This window comes from Pan troglodytes, chromosome 7, assembly GCF_028858775.2.
Source record: "Pan troglodytes isolate AG18354 chromosome 7, NHGRI_mPanTro3-v2.0_pri, whole genome shotgun sequence".
Taxonomy (NCBI): domain Eukaryota; kingdom Metazoa; phylum Chordata; class Mammalia; order Primates; family Hominidae; genus Pan; species Pan troglodytes.
Genome location: NC_072405.2, coordinates 20,325,119 through 20,336,450, shown reverse-complemented (window position 1 = coordinate 20,336,450; position 11,332 = coordinate 20,325,119). Strand labels below are relative to the sequence as shown.

Here is an 11,332-nt window from a genome sequence, read left to right as displayed (position 1 = left end):
ACCATGTTGGCCAGGCGGGTCTCGAACTCCTGGACTCAGGTGATCCATGCGACTCGGCCTCCCAGAATGCTGGGATTACAGGCCTGAGCCACCACACCTGGCCAAGGTTTCCTTTTTTCTTCCTACATCCATTTTGTCGGCAGCGGAGAGGAGTTTCTTCCTCTTTAGGCTGAATAATACTTCATTGGGGGTGTATACCACAGTTTCTTCATTGAAACAAATTTCTGAAGAGCAAATATTTTAAAAATGTCTCGGAATGTGAAACTTCAGGGATACTGGGCCCATTTTATTCTTTTCTATTTCCCATCTTATGTATATGCAAGTGTATACAAAGCAGCAATAAATGTGTGTATAAATCTATAACTTCAACAATTGTAAAATGTAAATGCTAAGTGGTGGCTGGGCACGGTCACTCATGCCTGTAATCCCAGCACTTTGGGAGGCGGAAGCTGGCGGATCATCTGAGGTCGGGAGTTCTGGACCAGTCTGACCAAAATGGAGAAAAACTGTCTCTATTAACAATACAAAAAAAAAAAAAAAAAATTAGTCAGGCATGGTAGCGCATGCCTGTAATCCCCGCTCCTTGGAAGGCTGAGTCAGGAGAATTTCTTGAATACGGGAGGCAGAGGTTGCAGTGAGCCAAGACCGTGCCATTGAACTTCAGCCTGGGCAACAAGAGTGAAACTCTGACTCAAAAAAAAGGAAAATAAATAAATTGAAAATGCAAAATGGTAAGAAAAAACAGCATAATAAACATTTGTATGGTGTTGATGGACAATGTATTTGAAGATAATAATTGAAGAAATCATATTACAATTAATTTCTGTTCTTACTCATTGGAGCTTGATGCCTCTAAAAACTTCATCATTGGAACCACCTCTGGTGCTTTAAAAAAAAAAAAAATCCACACACTCACACAGATGCAAGGAAATGAGAATCTCAGGTATTGAGACCCAGGCCTCATCATTTCTAAGCTCCCCAGGTGATTTGACTCAAAGCCAAGATTGAGGAATGGCGACATGGATCTCTACACAGAACCTGCCTAAATAGATTCTCTGGAAGCAGTTTATAAAGAAATTCCACATGAACTGTGGAAGAGGACATGAATTTGATATACAGTATGTCCTCACTTAACATCTTTGAAAGTCTCTTGGAAACTTCACCTTGAAGCAAAATTATGTATAGTGAAACCACTTATGTTTCTTCCACAGTATAACTACACGACTTTGAACAGCCAATGCTGTTGGAGGACCTCCTGTACATTGTTTCCATAAAGTCAGTTTTCAGGGAATTCCAAAACGAAGTGAGGACTTCGTGTATATAAAAAGATGGCTGTGATTCCACCTGGATGACAGTGTTATTGCTCAGAAAGTAATAGAGGCCGCCTAGGTATAGAGGATTCTGTCATGAGGTTTCTGCTAAACCAAGGATCCCAGAATCCTCACCCATTCCAGTTAAAGGCATAATGAAGAAAGCAATATTCACAAAGGAAATGCAGAAAGGAATAAAATCCATCAAGCCACAAAAATAATATGACTAAGGGGCAGGATTTGCAGATGTAGAGATTTAATGTGGTTGCCCTTTCTCACCCACACAAGAAAAAGGATGGAACAGATCATGAGATTCCACTATTCTGCTGCGCAGCCTCCGCAGGGCACTTTGTATGTCCCTGTTTCTCAGGCTGTAGATGAAAAGATTCAGCATGGGGGTGACCACAGCCTACATCACTGACGCCACCACACTATTCCTGGGGGGTGGTGACACAGCTGAAGCCAGGTACACGCCAATGCCTGTTCCATAAAATCAGCAAACAACTGCTAGGTGAGAGCCACAGGTGAAGAAAGCTTTATACTTCCCATCTGACGATGACATCCTTAGAATGGAGGGGACAATTTTATAATAAGACAAAAGGATCCCTGAAATGGGAAGAAAACCAAACATAGTACTATCGAAATATATGAAAATGCTATTGATGACGCTGTCAGAACAGGAAAGTTTGAGAAGTTGAGAGGGGTCACAGACAAAATGAGAGATTTCCACAGTCTTGATAATGGTGAATTGTAACCCAATCCAACTATGCAGCTGGGAATCCAACAGGCTGAGGAAAAAGGACACCAAAACGAAGAAGACACAGAGGTGAGGATTCACGATGACTGGATAGTGCAGAGGGCGACAGATGGCTACAAAGCAGTCATAGGCCATCAAAGTCAGGAGCATGCCTTCTATACATGCAAAAAGGACCAAGAAATACATCTGTGTCAGGCAGCCCGCATGAGAGATGACTTTGCTATGTGACTGCATGTCCACAATCATCTTGGGAACCGTGGCCGAGGTGAAACCCATGTCAGCCCAGCACAGGTTGGAGAGGAAGAGTTACGTGGGGGTGTGGAGGGGGGACTCAGTGCTGACAGTCGGGATGCTTAGCAGGTTCCTCAGCACCGTGACCAGATACATGGACAGGGACAGGGACAGCAAAGCGAGGACTGGCTGCAGTTCTGGATCCTCTGAGAGTCCCAGGAGGAGGAATTCTCAGACACCTGTGAGATTCCGTGGCCCTGTGTGTCTTGGACACCTTGAGAAGGAAAGAGGATTGGAAAAATAAAAGATAAAAACGAGCCCTTAATGCTAGATGCAAGCAATTCACAAGGAACATCTTCACATTTGTGGGCCATACACCGCCAGCAATGATTCTCAGTTGTGACAATTCCAAAAATCTCAGAATTATTACATGATTTACGTTTTTGCTATTCAAGGCTTTCTGTACATACTACTTTAGAGAATATCCACTGGAGAATATTAGAAGACCAAAACGTCATATATAACAAATCCGTGATCTCAGTAAAATATGGCCTACTCTTTTCAGAAAAAATACAATGCAATGACAATGTCCTTCTCTCTTTCAGAAAAAGATCTCAGTCTAATTGAAAGAAATTAAGAAACCGTGAAAAACACTCTACTTTATTCTGACACGGTGCTACAACTTCCATTGATGTAGAATATGTAAAAGGACGACACAAGGGCTAGGACCCCATTATCTGGAAACGAAATCGAACCTTATAATTCTCAATCGGAAGACCTTTTCACATGCCTGTTAGTTTTCATATTTATTATCATCTTTCGGTTTTCTGACATCATTTCTTCATAAAAGGACACGCACACTCAAAAATGGGAGCTGTGTTTCCAAATGAATAAAATCTATAACTATTGGCCCAGCACCATGGCTCACACCTGTAATCCCAGCACTTTGGGTGGCCGAGGCTGATGGATCACCTGAGGTTAGGAGTTCCAGACCAGCCTGGCCAACGTGGTGAAACCCCATCTCCAGTGAAAAAAAAAAAAAAAAAAAAATAGCCGGGCGTGGTGGCGGGTAACCCTAGCTACTCGGGAGGCTGAAGCTGGAGAATCCCTTAGAACCTGGAAGGCAGAAATTGGACACCCTGTGGTAGGATTTTTTATATCCTAGGGAGATATTGCTCCTGACAGTAGAGTGGGCGTACACCCTGTGATATTATTTGTAATATCCTAGAAAGATATTGCTCCTAATATCACGGTGGCTCTACACCCTGTGATCTTAATTGTAATATCCTACAGAGATCTTACTCCTAATAATACAGTGGGTGTACACCCTGTGATATTATTCATAATATATCACAGAGATACGACTCCTGATATCACAGTGAGTGTACACCATGTTGGTACACCATGTGATCTTATTTGTAACAACTTAGAAAAATATTACAGCTAATATCAAAGTGGGTGTACACCCTGCTATGTTATTTGTTATCTAGCAGGTAGATATTACTCCTCATATCACAGTGAGTGTACACCGTGAGTGATTTTTTTTCTAATATCCCGCGGGTGAGAGGATGATATTGCTTCCAATATCACAGAAGGTGTACACCCGCCTGTGATATTGTTCCTAATATCCAGGGAAGGAGAGGATGACATTATTCGCAATATCACTGGGGCTGTACCACCTCCCGCCGGGATATTGTTCTTAGTATCTGGAGGTGGAGAGAATGATGTTACTCCCAATTTCACAGGGGGTGTACACCACCCCTGTTTGTAAACACCCCCTGTGATATGGTTCCAAATGGCCTGTGAAAGAGTAACCATGACTCCCATTATCGCGGGGGGTGTTCAGCCCTGATGATATTGTTTTCTAACATGCAGGGAAGGAGAGTATGCTATTACTCCCAATATCGCAGGGGTTGTACACCCTTTTGTGTTTTTGTGCCCAATATCCAGGAAAATAGAGGATGATATTACTCCCAATATGGAAGTAATTGTACAGCACCCCTGTGATATTCTTCCTAATATCCAGAAAGGAAAAGAATGATATTACTCCCACCAGTGTAGGAAACGTATACCCGCGCTGTGGTATCTTTCCCAGTATCCAGGTGGGGAGAGGATCATGTTACTTCCAATGTCGCAGGGTGTGTACAGCCCCTCTGTGATCTCATTGCTAACATCCAGGGTTGGGGAGGACGACATTACTCCCAATATCGCAGGGGGAGTACACCCCCCCGTGACCTTGTTAGTCATTTCCTGGGTGGAGAGGATGATCTTACTCCCAATATCGCAGGGGGTGTACACAAACCTATCATATTGTTTGTAACATCCAGAGCGAAAGAGGATGATATGACTCTCAATATCGCAGAGGGTATACACCCCTCCTGTAATATTGTTCTGAATACCCTGGGAGGGAGAGGATAAAATTACGTTGAATATCGCAGGGAATGTACACCCTCCCCCTCTGATACCCTTCCTAATGTCCAGGGGAAGAGAGGAAAATTTTACTCCCAATATCACAGAGGCAGGACACCCCACCCGTGATGTTGTTCCCAATATGCTACGGGGCAGAGGATGATACTACTCTCAATATCCCAGGGCTGTTCACATCCCCAGGGACATTTTTTCCTATTATCTAGGGGAGAGACAATTCCATGACAGCAAAGGTTGCAGGGTCTGTACAACCCTTCCTGATATTGTTCCTAATATCCAGGGGAGAAGAGGATGATATCAAATATGAAAGTGGGTGTACATCCCCCATCCCTATGATATTGTTCTTAATAATCGTGAGGGGAGACGATGATATTACTCCAAATATCTCAGGGGTTGTTCACAACGCCCTGTGATATTGTTTCTGATATCCGGGGGGGAGAAAATCATATTACTTCCAATATTGCAGGTGGTGTAAACCCCACCTGAAATATGGCACCGAATATCCAAAGAGGGAGAGGATGGTATTCATACCGATATCGAAGTGTGTGTACACGCCCCTTGTGCTATGGTTTTTAATATCCAGTGGGCGGGAGGATGATATTAGTCCCAACATCCCAGAGGGTGTACACTACCCCTGTGATATTGTCCCTAACTTCCAGAGGGGAGAGGATAATATCACTCCCAATATCTCAGAAGTTGTACATCCCCCGTGATATTGTTCGTCATATCCAGGGAGGCGCAGGATGACATTCCATTGAATTTCGTGACAGGCTTACACGCACAGTGTGATATTGTTCCTAATATCCAAGAAGGGAGAGGATGATATTACTCCCAATAAAGCAGTGGGTGTACATCACCCCTGTGTTATTATCTCTAATATCCAGGGCCGGGGGAATGGGGGAGAGGATAACATTCCCTCAAATTTAGCATTTGGTTTGACGCCCCTTGCTGTGTTGTTTTAAATATCCAGCGGGGAAGACAATAGCACTATTTTTGATAGTCCGATTCATCCTCTCCACCTTTCCGGAACTCTGAGGCCGGGAGGCAGCATGCAGTTTCCGTGTTATCCCCAATACCTTTGCCGCCTTCTGTATCAAGGCAGCCAAAAACGCAGGCCCGTTGTCTGAGCCGATCCCTAAAGGTCGTCGAAATCTAGGAATCAGATCATGAAGAAGCACAGGGGTTACTTCATGAGCTTTCTCAGTTCGTGTTGGATAGGCCTCCACCCACCCAGAGTAGGTACGCCCAGGAACTAGTACATCCTTGTTACCTCCACACTTTGACATCTCTGTGAAGTCCACCTGGAGACCTTCAAAGGGGGCTGCTCCATAAGCTCCTATGCCGGGCGGAAAGGCTAGACCTTGCCTCGCATCATGCTGTCGGCAAGTAACACAACGCTGCCTCACCGTTTTGGCAAGGGCTGACAAAGGCGAGATGTAGCAATACCGGCCTAACAACTTTCCCAGTGACTCCTGACCTTGATGGGTGGTTTCTTGCACAGCCAGTATAACTGCAGCTCCTAGCAGCTATGGCACAGCTACTCTCCCAACTGGTACGTGAATCCATCCTTCCTCCATCACTTGTCCTTCCCTCTACCTGGAGAAAGTCCTTTTCTTCTTTAGAAAAAGCAGATCCAAGATCAGGTGCTTGAGAGTGCACTGATGCCCAGACGGGGACAGATGCTGCTTTTCAAGCCTCTGAGTCAGCGCGGGAATTCCCCAAATCCAGCAAGATGGAAGCTCGCTGGTGTCCTCTGCAATGCATAACTGCCACCTTGTGGGGTTTCCATACTGCTTCTAATCATTGAAAGATTTCTTGTTGATATTTTCTGTCTTTTCCCCCAGAGTTCAAAAGGTCCTTTTCTTTCTATCACGCTCCATGCACTTGAAGGGTTAAAAAGACATACGGAGAATCAGTGTAAATGTTGACAGTCTCACCCTCACTGAGTTCTAAGGCCCCAGTGAAAGCAATGAGTTCAGCTTTCTGGGCTGATGTGGCCTGGGGCAGTGATCTGGCTTCAACAACAGTTTCCAGGGTTATCACTGCATACCCTGCACCTCTGTCTCCTTGGGGGTTGAAGAAGCTGCTCCCATCCACGTATGGTTCCCAGTCTACTGATGCCCAAGCCTGGTCCCGGAGGTCAGGCCTGCTAGAGTCAATTGAGTACAACATTTCTACACAATCAGGCTCGACAGAGCTCTCTGATACCGGCAGCAATGTGGCGGGGTGTAGGGTGTTACAAACTTTAGTGGTTATACGGGGATTTTTACAGAGCAAAGTTTGGTACTTGGTGAGTCTGGCATTCATTAGCCAATGATGTCCTTTAGTACTCATTAAAGTCACCACAGCACGGGAGGCATTTATGTTCAGGCTTTGCCCAAGAGTCAGCTTATTTGCTTCTTGTACTAGCAGAGCAGTTGCTGCCAAGGCCCTCCAACAGGGGGGTCATCCTTTAGAAACCCCATCTAGTTGTTGAGAGAGGTAGGCCACCGGCCTCGGCCGGGGCCCCACAGTTTGGGTTCAAAGTCCAGTTGCCATCTTTTCTCTCTTATGCATATATTGGAAAAGGCTTTGTCAGATCGGGTAGCCCCAGGGCTGGGGCTGCCAGAAGTTTTTCCTTTAACTCATGAAAGACTTGCTGTTGTTGGGATCCTCATTCCAAAGGTTCCCTGTCCCCACCCCCTTTGTGACTGCATACAAAGGCTTGGCTAATACTGCAAAGTTTGGGATCCACAGTCTACAAAACCCCACAGCTCCTAAGAATTCTCTCACCTGCCTTCAGATCTTAGGCTCCGCTAGATGGCAAATGACCTGCTTTCTTTCTGATCCCGGGCTGCGTTCTGACCCCTGGCGGATAGTCAATCCCAAGTAACGTACCTGCTGTCAGCAGATCTGAGCTTTCTTCTTGGACACCTTCTACCCACAGTCCTCCAGGTGCCGGTGTAGGGCATCTGTTCCCTTGGCACACCCGACTGCCGTGTGGTGTCCCAGTAGAAGGTCATCAACCTACTGGAGCAGCACGCAGCCTAGGTCTCTGCTGGAAAACTTCTGGAGGCCTCGATCCCACGCCTCCCCGAAGATGTTGGGGGAGTTCTTGAACCCTTGGGGAAGCCCGGTCCAAGTGTACTGAGTAGTGACACCTGACTCCGGATCTGCCCGCTGAAAGGCAAACAGCTTCTGCCTCTCAGGGGCTAATCTGATAGGAAAGAAAGCGTCTTTCAGGTCCAAGCAGGTGAACCAGCTGTCCTCAGCTGGCAGCAACCACAACAATGTGGACGGTTTAGGTACTGTTGGAAGTAAAATCAGTGTAGCTTGATGAAGCTAGCGCAAATCCTGTACCAGCCAGTAGTCCTTGGTCCATGGCTTGGGAACAGGCAGGAGGGGAGTGTTCCATGGAGACAGACAAGGAACAATCATTCCAAAAGTTCTTACGTGCTTGAGACCGACCTGGATACCTTGAAGGGCTTCTCTGGGGACCGGCTCCTGTTTTTGCCTCACTGGCAGGGCCCCATTCTTAACTGGCCAGTCCTGGAGGGTTGTCTTCTCCCCGTACTCTTGGCCACTGGCTAGCCAGAGCTGTTCTTCTCTCTTGGCCTGGCTCAGTTAAGAAAAGTCTCCATTCCTCATCTCGGGGGACAATAAGGGTCATAATGACTCCTGTTCAGGGTAACTTTAGCAGCAAAGAGTCGTGCTCTGTCAAAGAGATAGTGGCTTTCAGCTTGCTGAGGAAGTCCCTTCCTGAAAAGGTCAAGGGACAGTCAGGCATGTACCAAAACTGATGAATGACTTTATGTCCTCCTACAGTACAAGTCCGACGCAAGCAGAAAGCTTGCTTTGCTGAAACCCCCGTGGCTCCGATGATGTCAATAGTCTTTTTGGATAAGGGGGCGACCGGGGCAGTTACTAGCGAATATTCGGCACCGCTATCTACAAGAAAGTGAGTGTCTCCACCCCCGACCGTCATTCTGAACAGAGGCTCTTTGGGAGGCTTGAACCCGGTCTCCCTCAGCCCAAGAACCCTTCTGCCAGGTTGAGCAGGGCCCCTTCCTCCTTGTGTGGGGTCTCCTGCTCTGAGTCACCTTGTTTTCTTTTGAGCTGAGGGTATTTGTTCTTCTACTGTCCTATTTCTTTACAATAAGCACACTGGTTACGCTGCAAACTCTTACAGCCAAGGTGAGTTTCTTTCCCAGGGGCCCCCTTCCCTTGCCTCTTTGGGAGGAGAGCCCTCTGATTGCTGCAGCTGACACACAGGTCGGCGTGTCGCCGGGCTTGACCTCCATTCTCTTTGCCGTTTTCCTTACAGCTTACTGCATCCCTGTTTACAAACACCTGGCTAGCTATTTCTAGTAATTGGGATGGATTCATCCCTGCAAGCCCAGCCTGCTTCTGCAGTTTTCTTCTCATGTCTTCTGCGCTTTGATGGACTAAAGCCATGGGAATCATGCGCTGATTTTCAGGGCTATCGGGATCAAAGGGAGTATACATACGATAGGCTTCCCACAATTCTCTCTCATAGGATTGTGCTGGACTTTCTTCTTTTCCCTGAATGACCTCAGAGACCTTGTTAACGTTTGTGGCCTTCTGAGCTCCCCTCATTAATCCTTCCAAGAGAGTTTCCCTGTCTCGGTTTAGCCTTCGCATATCCTCTCTTTCATGTGGGTCCAAGTGGGGGTCGGTTCCTGGCAACTGGGTCCTTCCATACTCTTGGGGGTTTTGATAATCAGCTGGTGCATGTTCCTCTAGCCACTTAGTTGCTGCTTGGAGGACTCTCCGCCTTTCTTCGCTGTTAAAGAGGAACATGAGCAACTGGTGCCAATCAGCCCAGGTGTGGTTGTGGGTCTGGATAACAGGTTGGAGCAAATCTATTAGGGCTTGTGGCTTTTCGGTATAGGGCAGTGTATTGTTTTTCCAGTTGAGAAGGTCGACGCAGGTGAAGGGCTGGTACCCAAAAACACGCCTCTCCACCACGTGCCCATCCTCATCTATCCCAGTCTACCGCTGCTCTCTCAGGGGCATTTGTGTAGCTTTTTTGGGTCGTAAACGAGCTGCCGAGGGAGGGGTGGAATGGCGCAATGCGACTTACCGCAATTAATAATCTCAATTATTAATAATTATCAATATTAATAACCCATAATATAATTTTTAAAATCAATACCGATAATAATGATAATTAATGTTAAATAGTTATACTAACCATAACAATACATGATTAATATTAATGATTAATGATGCCGGATATTAATAACTGATATTGATCTTATTCATTAGAAAACAGTAATATTAACTTCTAATAATTCATATTAATATTAATAGTCTGAAAACTTTTTATTAGCAATTATTTCTTAATATTAATATTAATATCCGTCATTCATATTGATGTTAATAATAAATGAGGTATAATTCATACTAATATTATGCCCTAATACCTCAGTGGGTGTACACCCATCTGTGATATTGCTCCTAATGTCCAGGGAGGGAGAGAGCATGATATTACGTTCAATATCGCAGTAGGTGTACACCCAGCCGGTGATATTGATCAGAATATAATCTCCAGGGGGTGGAGTATGATGTTTCTCCCAATATAGCACTGGGTGTGCATCCACCTGGTGATTTTGCTCCTAATATTCACGGAAGAAGACAATGCTATTACTCCCAACATCGCAGGAAGTGTACACCCCTGTGTGAGATGGTCCTTAATAACATTCCAAGGCGGAGTGGGTGATAGGACTACATATGTGGCAGAACATGGACACCACCAAGGATGTTGTTCCCATGATCCTGGAGGGAAGAGTATGATATTACTTTCAATATCACAGAAGGTGGACACACCCCCAATGATATTGTTTCTAATTGCAACATGGGAGAGGAGGATATGACACCCGATATACCAGGGAGTAGAAACACCCCTGTGATACTGTTCTTAATATTCAGGGAGGAAGAAGATGATATGCCTCCCAATACAGAGGGTTGTACAATCTCTGTATACCCAGGGTGTACACCGGTTTGTGAAACAGTTCATAATCTCCAGAGCGGAGATGATATTACTCACAATATGATAAACAGGCTGTGAGGCCACCGCGGATCCTAAAAACCAGGGGGGCAAGAGGGACTGGCTCTTACTCCCCGCATCGCGGTGGGCGCCTCACCCCCGTGCGATGGGGGTCCTAAGAGCCAGGGGGGCAAGAGGGACTGGCTCTTACTCCCCGCATCGCGGAGGGCTCCTCACCCCCGTGCGATGGGGGTCCTAAGAGCCAGGGGCGCAAGAAGGGCTGGCTGTTACTCACGGCATCGCCGTGGGTGCCTTACCCAACTGCGATGGGGTTCCTCAGAGCCAGGGGGCAAAAGGGGCTGGCTCTTACTCCCCACATCAGATATAGTACTATGGGTGAAACAACAATGTGGCTGTGGATGTAAATTAAGGGAGTAAATGTTAAAATGCACAAATGAAAATAGAGTGTAAGCATTTATAAAATTTATATTCATTTTCACCTGACCATCTAAACATGCAATTATAATAATTTTCATCCATCATGTTAATTATTCATAGATAAGAGAGTTTAAGACATGTGTTTGCTCCTGGAGTCTGAAGAAGATGGAGTTAGCATTT

At 45.9% G+C, this 11,332-nt stretch overlaps 1 pseudogene; it reads right to left on the bottom strand.

Annotated features, from left to right (window-relative positions):
- Nucleotides 1–1,803: 1,803 nt before the first annotated feature.
- Nucleotides 1,804–4,527, bottom strand: LOC737110 (putative gustatory receptor clone PTE01; annotated as a pseudogene).
- Between the last annotated feature and the right edge of the window lie 6,805 nt (nucleotides 4,528–11,332).